Below are 13096 nucleotides of genomic sequence, written 5' to 3'. Positions count from 1 at the left end.
AACTGCAGGAACTTCAAACCGGCACTAGGAAAAAGACTGAGAAAGCTGAGAAAAAGTGTCTCCTGCAACCCGTTCCCTTGGTGCTTGATGAACGAACGTCTCTCCACTTGCTCAGTTTTGTGAGATAAGTGTGTGTGAAAGCCGTCCTTCACCTAGCTTGTTGGGAACACAAAGTTTCTTTTCAGTTGCAAACTCCACTCCATCCATATATATGGGGAGGTACAAGCTTCAACTCAGTTTGACAGTGAAAACTGCAGGAACTTCAAACCGGAACTAGGAAACAGACTGAGAAAGCAGAGAAAAAGTGTCTCCTGCAACCCGTTCAATTGGTGCTAGATGAACGAACGTCTCTCCACTTGCTCAGTTCTGAGAGATAAGCGTGTGTTAAAGTCGTCCTTCACCTAGCTTGTTGGGAACACAAAGTTTCTTTTCAGTTGCAAACTCCAATCCATACATATATATGGGGAGGTAAAAGCTTCAACTCGGTTTGACAGTGAAAACTGCAGGAACGTCAAACCGGCACTAGGAAACAGACTGAGAAAGCAGAGAAAAAGTGTCTTCTGCAACCCGTTCCCTTGGTGCTAGATGAACGAACGTCTCTCCACCTGCTCAGTTCTGAGAGATAAGTGTGTGTGAAAGCCGTCCTTCACCTAGCTTGTTGGGAACACAAAGATTCTTTTCAGTTGCAAACTCCACTCCTTCCATATATATGGGGAGGTACTAGCTCCAACTCGGTTTGACAGTGAAAACTGCAATAACTTCAAACCGGCACTAGGAAACAGAATGGAAAGACGAGAAAAAGTGTCCGCTGCAACCCGTTCCCTTGGTGCTACATGAACGAAAGTCTCTCCACTTGCTCAGTTCTGAGATATAAGTGTGTGTGAAAGCCGTCCTTCACCTAGCTTGTTGGGAACACAAAGTTTCTTTTCAGTTGCAAACTCCACTCAATCCATATATATGGGGAGGTACTAGCTCCAACACGGTTTTACAGTGAAAACTGCAGGAACTTCAAACCGGCACTAGGAAACAGACTGAGAAAGCAGAGAAAAAGTGTCTCCTGCAACCCGTTCCATTAGTGCAAGATGAACGAACGTCTCTCCACTTGCTCAGTTCTGAGAGTTAAGTGTGTGTGAAAGCCGTCCTTCACCTAGCTTGTTAGGAACACAAAGGTTCTTTTCAGTTGCAAAATCCAATCCATACATATATATGGGGAGGTACAAGCTTCAACTCGGTTTGACAGTGAAAACTGCAGGATCTTCAAACCGGCAATAGGAAACAGACTGAGAAAGCAGAGAAAATGTGTCTCCTGCAACCCGTTCCCTTGGTGCTAGATGAACGAACGTCTCTCCACCTGCTCAGTTCTGAGAGATAAGTGTGTGTGAAAGCCGTCCTTCACCTAGCTTTTTGGGAACACAAAGTTTCTTTTCAGTTGCAAACTCCAATCCATACATATATATGGGGAGGTACAAGCTTCAACTCAGTTTGACAGTGAAAACGGCAGGAACTTCAAACCGGAACTAGGAAACAGACTGAGAAAGCAGAGAAAATGTGTCTCCTGCAACCCGTTCCATTGGTGCTAGATGAACGAACGTCTCTCCACTTGCTCAGTTCTGAGAGATAAGCGTGTGTTAAAGTCGTCCTTCACCTTGCTTGTAGGGAACACAAAGTTTCTTTTCAGTTGCAAACTCCAATCCATACATATATATGGGGAGGTACAAGCTTCAACTCGGTTTGACAGTGAAAACTGCAGGAACTTCAAACCGGCACTAGGAAACAGACTGAGAAAGCAGAGAAAAAGTGTCTCCTGCAACCCGTTCCCTTGTTGCTAGATGAACGAACGTCTCTCCACATGCTCAGTTCTGAGAGATAATTGTGTGTGAAAGCCGTCCTTCACCTAGCTTGTTGGGAACACAAAGTTTCTTTTCAGTTGCAAACTCCACTCCATCCATATATATGGGGAGGTACTAGCTCCAACTCGGTTTGACAGTGAAAACTGCAGGAACTTCAAACCGGCACTAGGAAACAGACTGAGAAAGCAGAGAAAAAGTGTCTCCTGCAACCCGTTCCCTTGGTGTTAGATGAACGAACGGCTCTCCACCTGCTCAGTTCTGAGAGATAAGTTTGTGTGAAAGCCGTCCTTCACCTAGCTTGTTGGGAACACAAAGTTTCTTTTCAGTTGTAAACTCCACTCCATCCAAGTATATGGGGAGGTACAAGCTCCAACTCGGTTTGACAGTGAAAACTGCAGGAACTTCAAACCGGCACTAGGAAACAGACTGAGAAAGCAGAGAAAAAGTGTCTCCTGCAACCCGTTCCCTTGGTGCTAGATGAACGAACGTCTCTCCACTTGCTCAGTTCTGAGAGATAAGTGTGTGTGAAAGCCGTCCTTCACCTAGCTTGTTGGGAGCACAAAGATTCTTTTCAGTTGCAAACTCCACTCCATCCATATATATGGGGAGGTACTAGCTCCAACTCGGTTTTACACTGAAAACTGCAGGAACTTCAAACCGGCACTAGGAAAAAGACTGAGAAAGCTGAGAAAAAGTGTCTCCTGCAACCCGTTCCCTTGGTGCTAGATGAACGAACGTCTCTCCACTTGCTCAGTTTTGAGAGATAAGTGTGTGTGAAAGCCGTCCTTCACCTAGCTTGTTGGGAACACAAAGTTTCTTTTCAGTTGCAAACTCCACTCCATCCATATATATGGGGAGGTACAAGCTTCAACTCAGTTTGACAGTGAAAACTGCAGGAACTTCAAACCGGAACTAGGAAACAGACTGAGAAAGCAGAGAAAAAGTGTCTCCTGCAACCCGTTCCATTGGTGCTAGATGAACGAACGTCTCTCCACTTGCTCAGTTCTGAGAGATAAGCGTGTGTTAAAGTCGTCCTTCACCTAGCTTGTTGGGAACACAAAGTTTCTTTTCAGTTGCAAACTCCAATCCATACATATATATGGGGAGGTACAAGCTTCAACTCGGTTTGACAGTGAAAACTGCAGGAACGTCAAACCGGCAATAGGAAACAGACTGAGAAAGCAGAGAAAAAGTGTCTCCTGCAACCCGTTCCCTTGGTGCTAGATGAATGAACGTCTCTCCACATGCTCAGTTCTGAGAGATAATTGTGTGTGAAAGCCGTCCTTCACCTAGCTTGTTGGGAACACAAAGTTTCTTTTCAGTTGCAAACACCACTCCATCCATATATATGGGGAGGTACTAGCTCCAACTCGGTTTGACAGTGAAAACTGCAGGAACTTCAAACCGGCACTAGGAAACAGACTGAGAAAGCAGAGAAAAAGTGTCTCCTGCAACCCGTTCCCTTGGTGCTAGATGAACGAACGTCTCTCCACCTGCTCAGTTCTGAGAGATAAATTTGTGTGAAAGCCGTCCTTCACCTAGCTTGTTGGGAACACAAAGTTTCTTTTCAGTTGTAAACTCCACTCCATCCATATATATGGGGAGGTACAAGCTCCAAATCGGTTTGACAGTGAAAACTGCAGGAACTTCAAACCGGCACTAGGAAACAGACTGAGAAAGCAGAGAAAAAGTGTCTCCTGCAACCCGTTCCCTTGGTGCTAGATGAACGAACGTCTCTCCACTTGCTCAGTTCTGAGAGATAAGTGTGTGTGAAAGCCGTCCTTCACCTAGCTTGTTGGGAGCACAAAGATTCTTTTCAGTTGCAAACTCCACTCCATCCATATATATGGGGAGGTACTAGCTCCAACTCGGTTTTACACTGAAAACTGCAGGAACTTCAAACCGGCACTAGGAAAAAGACTGAGAAAGCTGAGAAAAAGTGTCTCCTGCAACCCGTTCCCTTGGTGCTAGATGAACGAACGTCTCTCCACTTGCTCAGTTTTGAGAGATAAGTGTGTGTGAAAGCCGTCCTTCACCTAGCTTGTTGGGAACACAAAGTTTCTTTTCAGTTGCAAACACCACTCCATCCATATATATGGGGAGGTACTAGCTCCAACTCGGTTTGACAGTGAAAACTGCAGGAACTTCAAACCGGCACTAGGAAACAGACTGAGAAAGCAGAGAAATAGTGTCTCCTGCAACCCGTTCCCTTGGTGCTAGATGAACGAACGTCTCTCCACTTGCTCAGTTCTGAGAGATAAGTGTGTGTGAAAGCCGTCCTTCACCTAGCTTGTTGGGAACACAAAGTTTCTTTTCAGTTGCAAACTCCACTCCATCCATATATATGGGGAGGTAGTAGCTCCAACTCTGTTTGACAGTGAAAACTGCAGGAACTTCAAACCGGCACTAGGAAACAGACTGAGAAAGCAGAGAAATAGTGTCTCCTGCAACCCGTTCCTTGGTGCTAGATGAACGAACTTCTCTCCAATTGCTCAGTTCTGAGAGATAAGTGTGTGTGAAAGCCGTCCTTCACCTAGCTTGTTGGGAACACAAAATTTCTTTTCAGTTGCAAACTCCACTCCATCCATATAAATGGGGAGGTACTAGCTCCAACTCGGTTTTACAGTGAAAACTGCAGGAACTTCAAACCGGCACTAAGAAACAGACTGATAAAGCAGAGAAAAAGTGTCTCCTGCAACCCGTTCCCTTGGTGCTAGATGAACGAACTTCTCTCCACTTGCTCAGTTCTGAGAGATAAGTGTGTGTGAAAGCCGTCCTTCACCTAGCTTGATGGGAACAAAAAGTTTCTTTTCAGTTGCAAACTCCATTCCATACATATATATTGGGAGGTACAAGCTCCAACTCGGTTTTACAGTGAAAACTGCAGGAACTTCAAACCGGCACTAGGAAACAAACTGAGAAAGCAGAGAAAAAGTGTCTCCTGCATCCCGTTCCCTTGGTGCTAGATGAACGAACTTCTCTCCACTTGCTCAGTTCTGAGAGATAAGTGTGTGTGAAAGCCGTCCTTCACCTAGCTTGTTGGGAACACAAAGTTTCTTTTCAGTTGCAAACTCCATTCCATACATATATATGGGTAGGTACCAGCTCCAACTCCGTTTTACAGTGAAAACTGCAGGAACTTCAAACCGGCACTAAGAAACAGACTGAGAAAGCACAGAAAAAGTGTCTCCTGCAACCCGTTCCCTTGGTGCTAGATGAACGAACGTCTCTCCACCTGCTCAATTCTGAGAGATAAGTGTGTGTGAAAGCCGTCCTTCATCTAGCTTGTTGGGAACACAAAGTTTCTTTTCAGTTGCAAACTCCACTCCTTCCATATATATGGGGAGGTACTAGCCCCAACACGGTTTTACAGTGAAAACTGCAGGAACTTCAAACCGGCACTAGGAAGCAGACTGAGAAAGCAGAGAAAAAGTGTCTCCTGCAACCCGTTCCATTAGTGCAAGATGAACGAACGTCTCTCCACTTGCTCAGTTCTGAGAGTTAAGTGTGTGTGAAAGCCGTCCTTCACCTAGCTTGTTAGGAACACAAAGGTTCTTTTCAGTTGCAAAATCCAATCCATACATATATATGGGGAGGTACAAGCTTCAACTCGGTTTGACAGTGAAAACTGCAGGATCTTCAAACCGGCAATAGGAAACAGACTGAGAAAGCAGAGAAAATGTGTCTCCTGCAACCCGTTCCCTTGGTGCTAGATGAACGAACGTCTCTCCACCTGCTCAGTTCTGAGAGATAAGTGTGTGTGAAAGCCGTCCTTCACCTAGCTTTTTGGGAACACAAAGTTTCTTTTCAGTTGCAAACTCCAATCCATACATATATATGGGGAGGTACAAGCTTCAACTCAGTTTGACAGTGAAAACTGCAGGAACTTCAAACCGGAACTAGGAAACAGACTGAGAAAGCAGAGAAAATGTGTCTCCTGCAACCCGTTCCATTGGTGCTAGATGAACGAACGTCTCTCCACTTGCTCAGTTCTGAGAGATAAGCGTGTGTTAAAGTCGTCCTTCACCTTGCTTGTAGGGAACACAAAGTTTCTTTTCAGTTGCAAACTCCAATCCATACATATATATGGGGAGGTACAAGCTTCAACTCGGTTTGACAGTGAAAACTGCAGGAACTTCAAACCGGCACTAGGAAACAGACTGAGAAAGCAGAGAAAAAGTGTCTCCTGCAACCCGTTCCCTTGTTGCTAGATGAACGAACGTCTCTCCACATGCTCAGTTCTGAGAGATAATTGTGTGTGAAAGCCGTCCTTCACCTAGCTTGTTGGGAACACAAAGTTTCTTTTCAGTTGCAAACTCCACTCCATCCATATATATGGGGAGGTACTAGCTCCAACTCGGTTTGACAGTGAAAACTGCAGGAACTTCAAACCGGCACTAGGAAACAGACTGAGAAAGCAGAGAAAAAGTGTCTCCTGCAACCCGTTCCCTTGGTGCTAGATGAACGAACGTCTCTCCACTTGCTCAGTTCTGAGAGATAAGCGTGTGTTAAAGTCGTCCTTCACCTAGCTTGTTGGGAACACAAAGTTTCTTTTCAGTTGCAAACTCCAATCCATACATATATATGGGGAGGTACAAGCTTCAACTCGGTTTGACAGTGAAAACTGCAGGAACGTCAAACCGGCACTAGGAAACAGACTGAGAAAGCAGAGAAAAAGTGTCTCCTGCAACCCGTTCCCTTGGTGCTAGATGAACGAACGTCTCTCCACATGCTCAGTTCTGAGAGATAATTGTGTGTGAAAGCCGTCCTTCACCTAGCTTGTTGGGAACACAAAGTTTCTTTTCAGTTGCAAACACCACTCCATCCATATATATGGGGAGGTACTAGCTCCAACTCGGTTTGACAGTGAAAACTGCAGGAACTTCAAACCGGCACTAGGAAACAGACTGAGAAAGCAGAGAAAAAGTGTCTCCTGCAACCCGTTCCCTTGGTGCTAGATGAACGAACGTCTCTCCACCTGCTCAGTTCTGAGAGATAAATTTGTGTGAAAGCCGTCCTTCACCTAGCTTGTTGGGAACACAAAGTTTCTTTTCAGTTGTAAACTCCACTCCATCCATATATATGGGGAGGTACAAGCTCCAAATCGGTTTGACAGTGAAAACTGCAGGAACTTCAAACCGGCACTAGGAAACAGACTGAGAAAGCAGAGAAAAAGTGTCTCCTGCAACCCGTTCCCTTGGTGCTAGATGAACGAACGTCTCTCCACTTGCTCAGTTCTGAGAGATAAGTGTGTGTGAAAGCCGTCCTTCACCTAGCTTGTTGGGAGCACAAAGATTCTTTTCAGTTGCAAACTCCACTCTATCCATATATATGGGGAGGTACTAGCTCCAACTCGGTTTTACACTGAAAACTGCAGGAACTTCAAACCGGCACTAGGAAAAAGACTGAGAAAGCTGAGAAAAAGTGTCTCCTGCAACCCGTTCCCTTGGTGCTAGATGAACGAACGTCTCTCCACCTGCTCAATTCTGAGAGATAAGTGTGTGTGAAAGCCGTCCTTCACCTAGCTTGTTGGGAACACAAAGTTTCTTTTCAGTTGCAAACTCCACTCCTTCCATATATATGGGGAGGTACTAGCCCCAACACGGTTTTACAGTGAAAACTGCAGGAACTTCAAACCGGCACTAGGAAGCAGACTGAGAAAGCAGAGAAAAAGTTTCTCCTGCAACCCGTTCCATTGGTGCAAGATGAACGAACGTCTCTCCACTTGCTCAGTTCTGAGAGTTAAGTGTGTGTGAAAGCCGTCCTTCACCTAGCATGTTGGGAACACAAAGGTTCTTTTCAGTTGCAAACTCCACTCCATCCATATATATGGGGAGGTAGTAGCTCCAACTCTGTTTGACAGTGAAAACAGCAGGAACTTCAAACCGGCACTAGGAAACAGACTGAGAAAGCAGAGAAAAAGTGTCTCCTGCAACCCGTTCCCTTGGTGCTAGATGAACGAACGTCTCTCCACTTGCTCAGTTCTGAGAGATAAGTGTGTGTGAAAGCCGTCCTTCACCTAGCTTGTTGGGAACACAAATTTTCTTTTCAGTTGCAAACTCCACTCCATCCATATATATGGGGAGGTACTAGCTCCAACTCGCTTTTACACTGAAAACTGCAGGAACTTCAAACCGGCACTAGGAAAAAGACTGAGAAAGCTGAGAAAATGTGTCTCCTGCAACCCGTTCCCTTGGTGCTAGATGAACGAACGTCTCTCCACTTGCTCAGTTTTGAGAGATAAGTGTGTGTGAAAGCCGTCCTTCACCTAGCTTGTTGGGAACACAAAGTTTCTTTTCAGTTGCAAAATCCACTCCATCCATATATATGGGGAGGTACTAGCTCCAACTCGGTTTGACAGTGAAAACTGCAGGAACTTCAAACCGGCACTAGGAAACAGACTGAGAAAGCAGAGGAATAGTGTCTCCTGCAACCCGTTCCCTTGGTGCTAGATGAACGAACGTCTCTCCACTTGCTCAGTTCTGAGAGATAAGTGTGTGTGAAAGCCGTCCTTCACCTAGCTTGTTGGGAACACAAAGTTTCTTTTCAGTTGCAAACTCCACTCCATCCATATATATGGGGAGGTAGTAGCTCCAAATCTGTTTGACAGTGAAAACTGCAGGAACTTCAAACCGGCACTAGGAAACAGACTGAGAAAGCAGAGAAAAAGTGTCTCCTGCAACCAGTTCCCTTGGTGCTAGATGAACGAACTTCTCTCCACTTGCTCAGTTCTGAGAGATAAGTGTGTGTGAAAGCCGTCCTTCACCTAGCTTGTTGGGAACACAAAATTTCTTTTCAGTTGCAAATTCAACTCCATGCATATATATGGGGAGGTACAAGCTCCAACACCGTTTTACAGTGAAAACTGCAGGAACTTCAAACCGGCACTAGGAAACAGACTGAGAAAGCAGAGAAAAAGTGTCTCCTGCAACCCGTTCCGTTGGTACTAGATGAACGAACGTCTCTCCACCTGCTCAGTTCTGAGAGATAAGTGTGTGTGAAAGCCGTCCTTCACCTAGCTTGTTGGGAACACAAAGTTTCTTTTCAGTTGCAAACTCCAATCCATACATATATATGGGGAGGTACAAGCTCCAACTCGGTTTGACCAGTGAAAACTGCAGGAAATTCAAACCGGCACTAGGAAACAGACTGAGAAAGCAGAGAAAAAGTGTCTCCTGCAAACCGTTCCCTTGGTGCTAGATGAACGAACGTCTCTCCACCTGCTCAGTTCTGAGAGATAAGTGTGTGTGAAAGCCGTCCTTCACCTAGCTTGTTGGGAACACAAAGTTTCTTTTCAGTTGCAAACTCCACTCCATCCATATAAATGGGGAGGTACTAGCTCCAACTCGGTTTTACAGTGAAAACTGCAGGAACTTCAAACCGGCACTAGGAAACAGACTGAGAAATCAGAGAAAAAGTGTCTCCTGCAACCCGATCCCTTGGTGCTAGATGAACGAACGTCTCTCCACTTGCTCAGTTCTGAGAGATAAGTGTGTGTGAAAGCCGTCCTTCACCTAGCTTGTTGGGAACACAAAGTTTCTTTTCAGTTGCAAACTCAACTCCATGCATATATATGGGGAGGTAGAAGCTCCAACACGGTTTTACAGTGAAAACTGCAGGAACTTCAAACCGGCACTAGGAAACCGACTGAGAAATCAGAGAAATAGTGTCTCCTGCAACCCGTTCCCTTGGTGCTAGATGAACGAACGTCTCTCCACCTGCTCACTTCTGAGAGATAAGTGTGTGTGAAAGCCGTCCTTCACCTATCTTGTTGGGAACACAATGTTTCTTTTCAGTTGCAAACTCCAATCCATACATATATATGGGGAGGTACAAGCTCCAACTCGGTTTGACAGTGAAAACTGCAGGAACTTCAAACCGGCACTAGGAAACAGACTGAGAAAGCAGAGAAAAGTGTCTCCCGCAAACCGTTCCCTTGGTGCTACATGAACGAACGTCTCTCCACCTGCTCAGTTCTGAGAGATAAGTGTGTGTGAAAGCCGTCCTTCACCTAGCTTGTTGGGAACACAAAGTTTCTTTTCAGTTGCAAACTCAAATCCATCCATATATATGGGGAGGTACTAGCTCCAACACGGTTTTACAGTGAAAACTGCAGGAACTTCAAACCGGCACTAGGAAACAGACTGAGAAAGCAGAGAAAAAGTGTCTCCTGCAACCCGTTCCCTTGGTGCTAGATGAACGAACGTCTCTCCACTTGCTCAGTTCTGAGAGATAAGTGTGTGTGAAAGCCGTCCTTCACCTAGCTTGTTGGGAACACAAAGTTTCTTTTCAGTTGCAAACTCCATTCCATACATATATATTGGGAGGTACAAGCTCCAACTCGGTTTTACAGTGAAAACGGCAGGAATTTCAAACCGGCACTAGGAAACAGACTGAGAAAGCAGAGAAAAAGTGTCTCCTGCAAACCGTTCCCTTGGTGCTAGATGAACGAAATTCTCTCCACCTGCTCAGTTCTGAGAGATAAGTTTGTGTGAAAGCCGTCCTTCACCTAGCTTGTTGGGAACACAAAGTTTCTTTTCAGTTGTAAACTCCACTCCATCCAAATATATGGGGAGGTACAAGCTCCAACTCGATTTGACAGTGAAAACTGCAGGAACTTCAAACCGGCACTAGGAAACAGACTGAGAAAGCAGAGAAAAAGTGTCTCCTGCAACCCGTTCCCTTGGTGCTAGATGAACGAACGTCTCTCCACTTGCTCAGTTCTGAGAGATAAGTGTGTGTGAAAGCCGTCCTTCACCTAGCTTGTTGGGAGCACAAAGATTCTTTTCAGTTGCAAACTCCACTCCATCCATATATATGGGGAGGTACTAGCTCCAACTCGGTTTTACACTGAAAACTGCAGGAACTTCAAACCGGCACTAGGAAACAGACTGAGAAAGCAGAGAAAAAGTGTCTCCTGCAACCCGTTCCCTTGGTGCTAGATGAACGAAATTCTCTCCACCTGCTCAGTTCTGAGAGATAAGTTTGTGTGAAAGCCGTCCTTCACCTAGCTTGTTGGGAACACAAAGTTTCTTTTCAGTTGTAAACTCCACTCCATCCAAATATATGGGGAGGTACAAGCTCCAACTCGATTTGACAGTGAAAACTGCAGGAACTTCAAACCGGCACTAGGAAACAGACTGAGAAAGCAGAGAAAAAGTGTCTCCTGCAACCCGTTCCCTTGGTGCTAGATGAACGAACGTCTCTCCACTTGCTCAGTTCTGAGAGATAAGTGTGTGTGAAAGCCGTCCTTCACCTAGCTTGTTGGGAGCACAAAGATTCTTTTCAGTTGCAAACTCCACTCCATCCATATATATGGGGAGGTACAAGCTCCAACTCGGTTTTACACTGAAAACTGCAGGAACTTCAAAACGGCACTAGGAAAAAGACTGAGAAAGCAGAGAAAAAGTGTCTCCTGCAACCCGTTCCCTTGGTGCTAGATGAACGAACGTCTCTCCACTTGCTCAGTTCTGAGAGATAAGTGTGTGTGAAAGCCGTCCTTCACCTAGCTTGATGGGAACACAAAGTTTCTTTTCAGTTGCAAACTCCATTCCATACATATATATTGGGAGGTACAATTTCCAACTCGGTTTTACAGTGAAAACTGCAGGAACTTCAAACCGGCACTAGGAAACAGACTGAGAAAGCAGAGAAAAAGTGTCTCCTGCAACCCGTTGCCTTGGTGCTAGATGAACGAACGTCTCTCCACCTACTCAGTTCTGAGAGTTAAGTTTGTGTGAAAGCCGTCCTTCACCTAGCTTGTTGGGAACACAAAATTTCTTTTCATTTGTAAACTCCACTCCATCCAAATATATTGGGAGGTACAAGCTCCATCTCGGTTTGACAGTGAAAACTGCAGGAACTTCAAACCGGCACTAGGAAACAGACTGAGAAAGCAGAGAAAAAATTTCTCCTGCAAACCGTTCCCTTGGTGCTAGATGAACGAACGTCTCTCCACTTGCTCAGTTCTGAGAGATAAATGTGTGTGAAAGCCGTCCTTCACCTAGCTTGTAGGGAGCACAAAGTTTCTTTTCAGTTTGCAACTCCACTCCATCCATATATATGGGGAGGTACAAGCTCCAACTCGTTTTGACTGTGAAAACTGAAGGAAATTCAAACCGGCACTAGGAAAAAGACTGAGAAAGCAGAGAAAAAGTGTCTCCTGCAACCAGTTCCCTTGGTGCTTGATGAACGAACGTCTCTCCACTTGCTCAGTTCTGAGAGATAAGTGTGTGTGAAAGCCGTCATTCAACTAGCTTGTTGGGAACACAAAGTTTCTTTTCAGTTGCAAACTCCAATCCATCCATATATAAGGGGAGGTACTAGCTCCAACTCTGTTTGACAGTGAAAACTGCAGGAACTTCAAACCGGCACTAGGAAACAGACTGAGAAATCAGAGAAAATGTGTCTCCTGCAAACCGTTCCCTTGGTGCTAGATGAACGAACGTCTCTCCACTTGCTCAGTTCTGAGAGATAAGTGTGTCTGAAAGCCGTACTTCACCTAGCTTGTTGGGAACACAAAGTTTCTTTTAAGTTGCAAACTCCACTCCATCCATATATATGGGGAGGTACTAGCTCCAACTCGGTTTGACAGTGAAACTGCAGGAACTTCAAACCGGCACTAGGAAACAGACTGAGAAAGCAGAGAAAAAGTTTCTCCTGCAACCCGTTCCCTTGGTGCTAGATGAACGAACGTCTCTCCACTTGCTCAGTTCTGAGAGATAAGTGTGTGTGAAAGCCGTCCTTCACCTAGCTTGATGGGAACACAAAGTTTCTTTTCAGTTGCAAACTCCATTCCATACATATATATTGGGAGGTACAAGTTCCAACTCGGTTTTACAGTGAAAATTGCAGGAACTTCAAACCGGCACTAGGAAACAGACTGAGAAAGCAGAGAAAAAGTGTCTCCTGCAATCCGTTCCCTTGGTGCTAGATGAACGAACGTCTCTCCACCTGCTCAGTTCTGAGAGATAAGTGTGTGTGAAAGCCGTCCTTCACCTAGCTTGTTGGGAACACAAAGTTTCTATTCAGTTGCAAACTCCACTCCATCCATATATATGGGGACGTACTAGCTCCAACTCGGTTTTACAGTGAAAACTGCAGGAACTTCAAACCGGCACTAGGAAACAGACTGAGAAAGCAGAGAAAAAGTGTCTCCTGCAACCCGTTCCCTTGGTGCTAGATGAACGAACGTCTCTCCACCTGCTCAGTTCTGAGAGATAAGTTTGTGTGAAAGCCGTCCTTCA

This window comes from Camelus bactrianus, chromosome 4 (assembly GCF_048773025.1).
Source record: "Camelus bactrianus isolate YW-2024 breed Bactrian camel chromosome 4, ASM4877302v1, whole genome shotgun sequence".
Lineage (NCBI taxonomy): Eukaryota > Metazoa > Chordata > Mammalia > Artiodactyla > Camelidae > Camelus > Camelus bactrianus.
Note: the sequence above shows the minus strand (reverse complement) of the source record.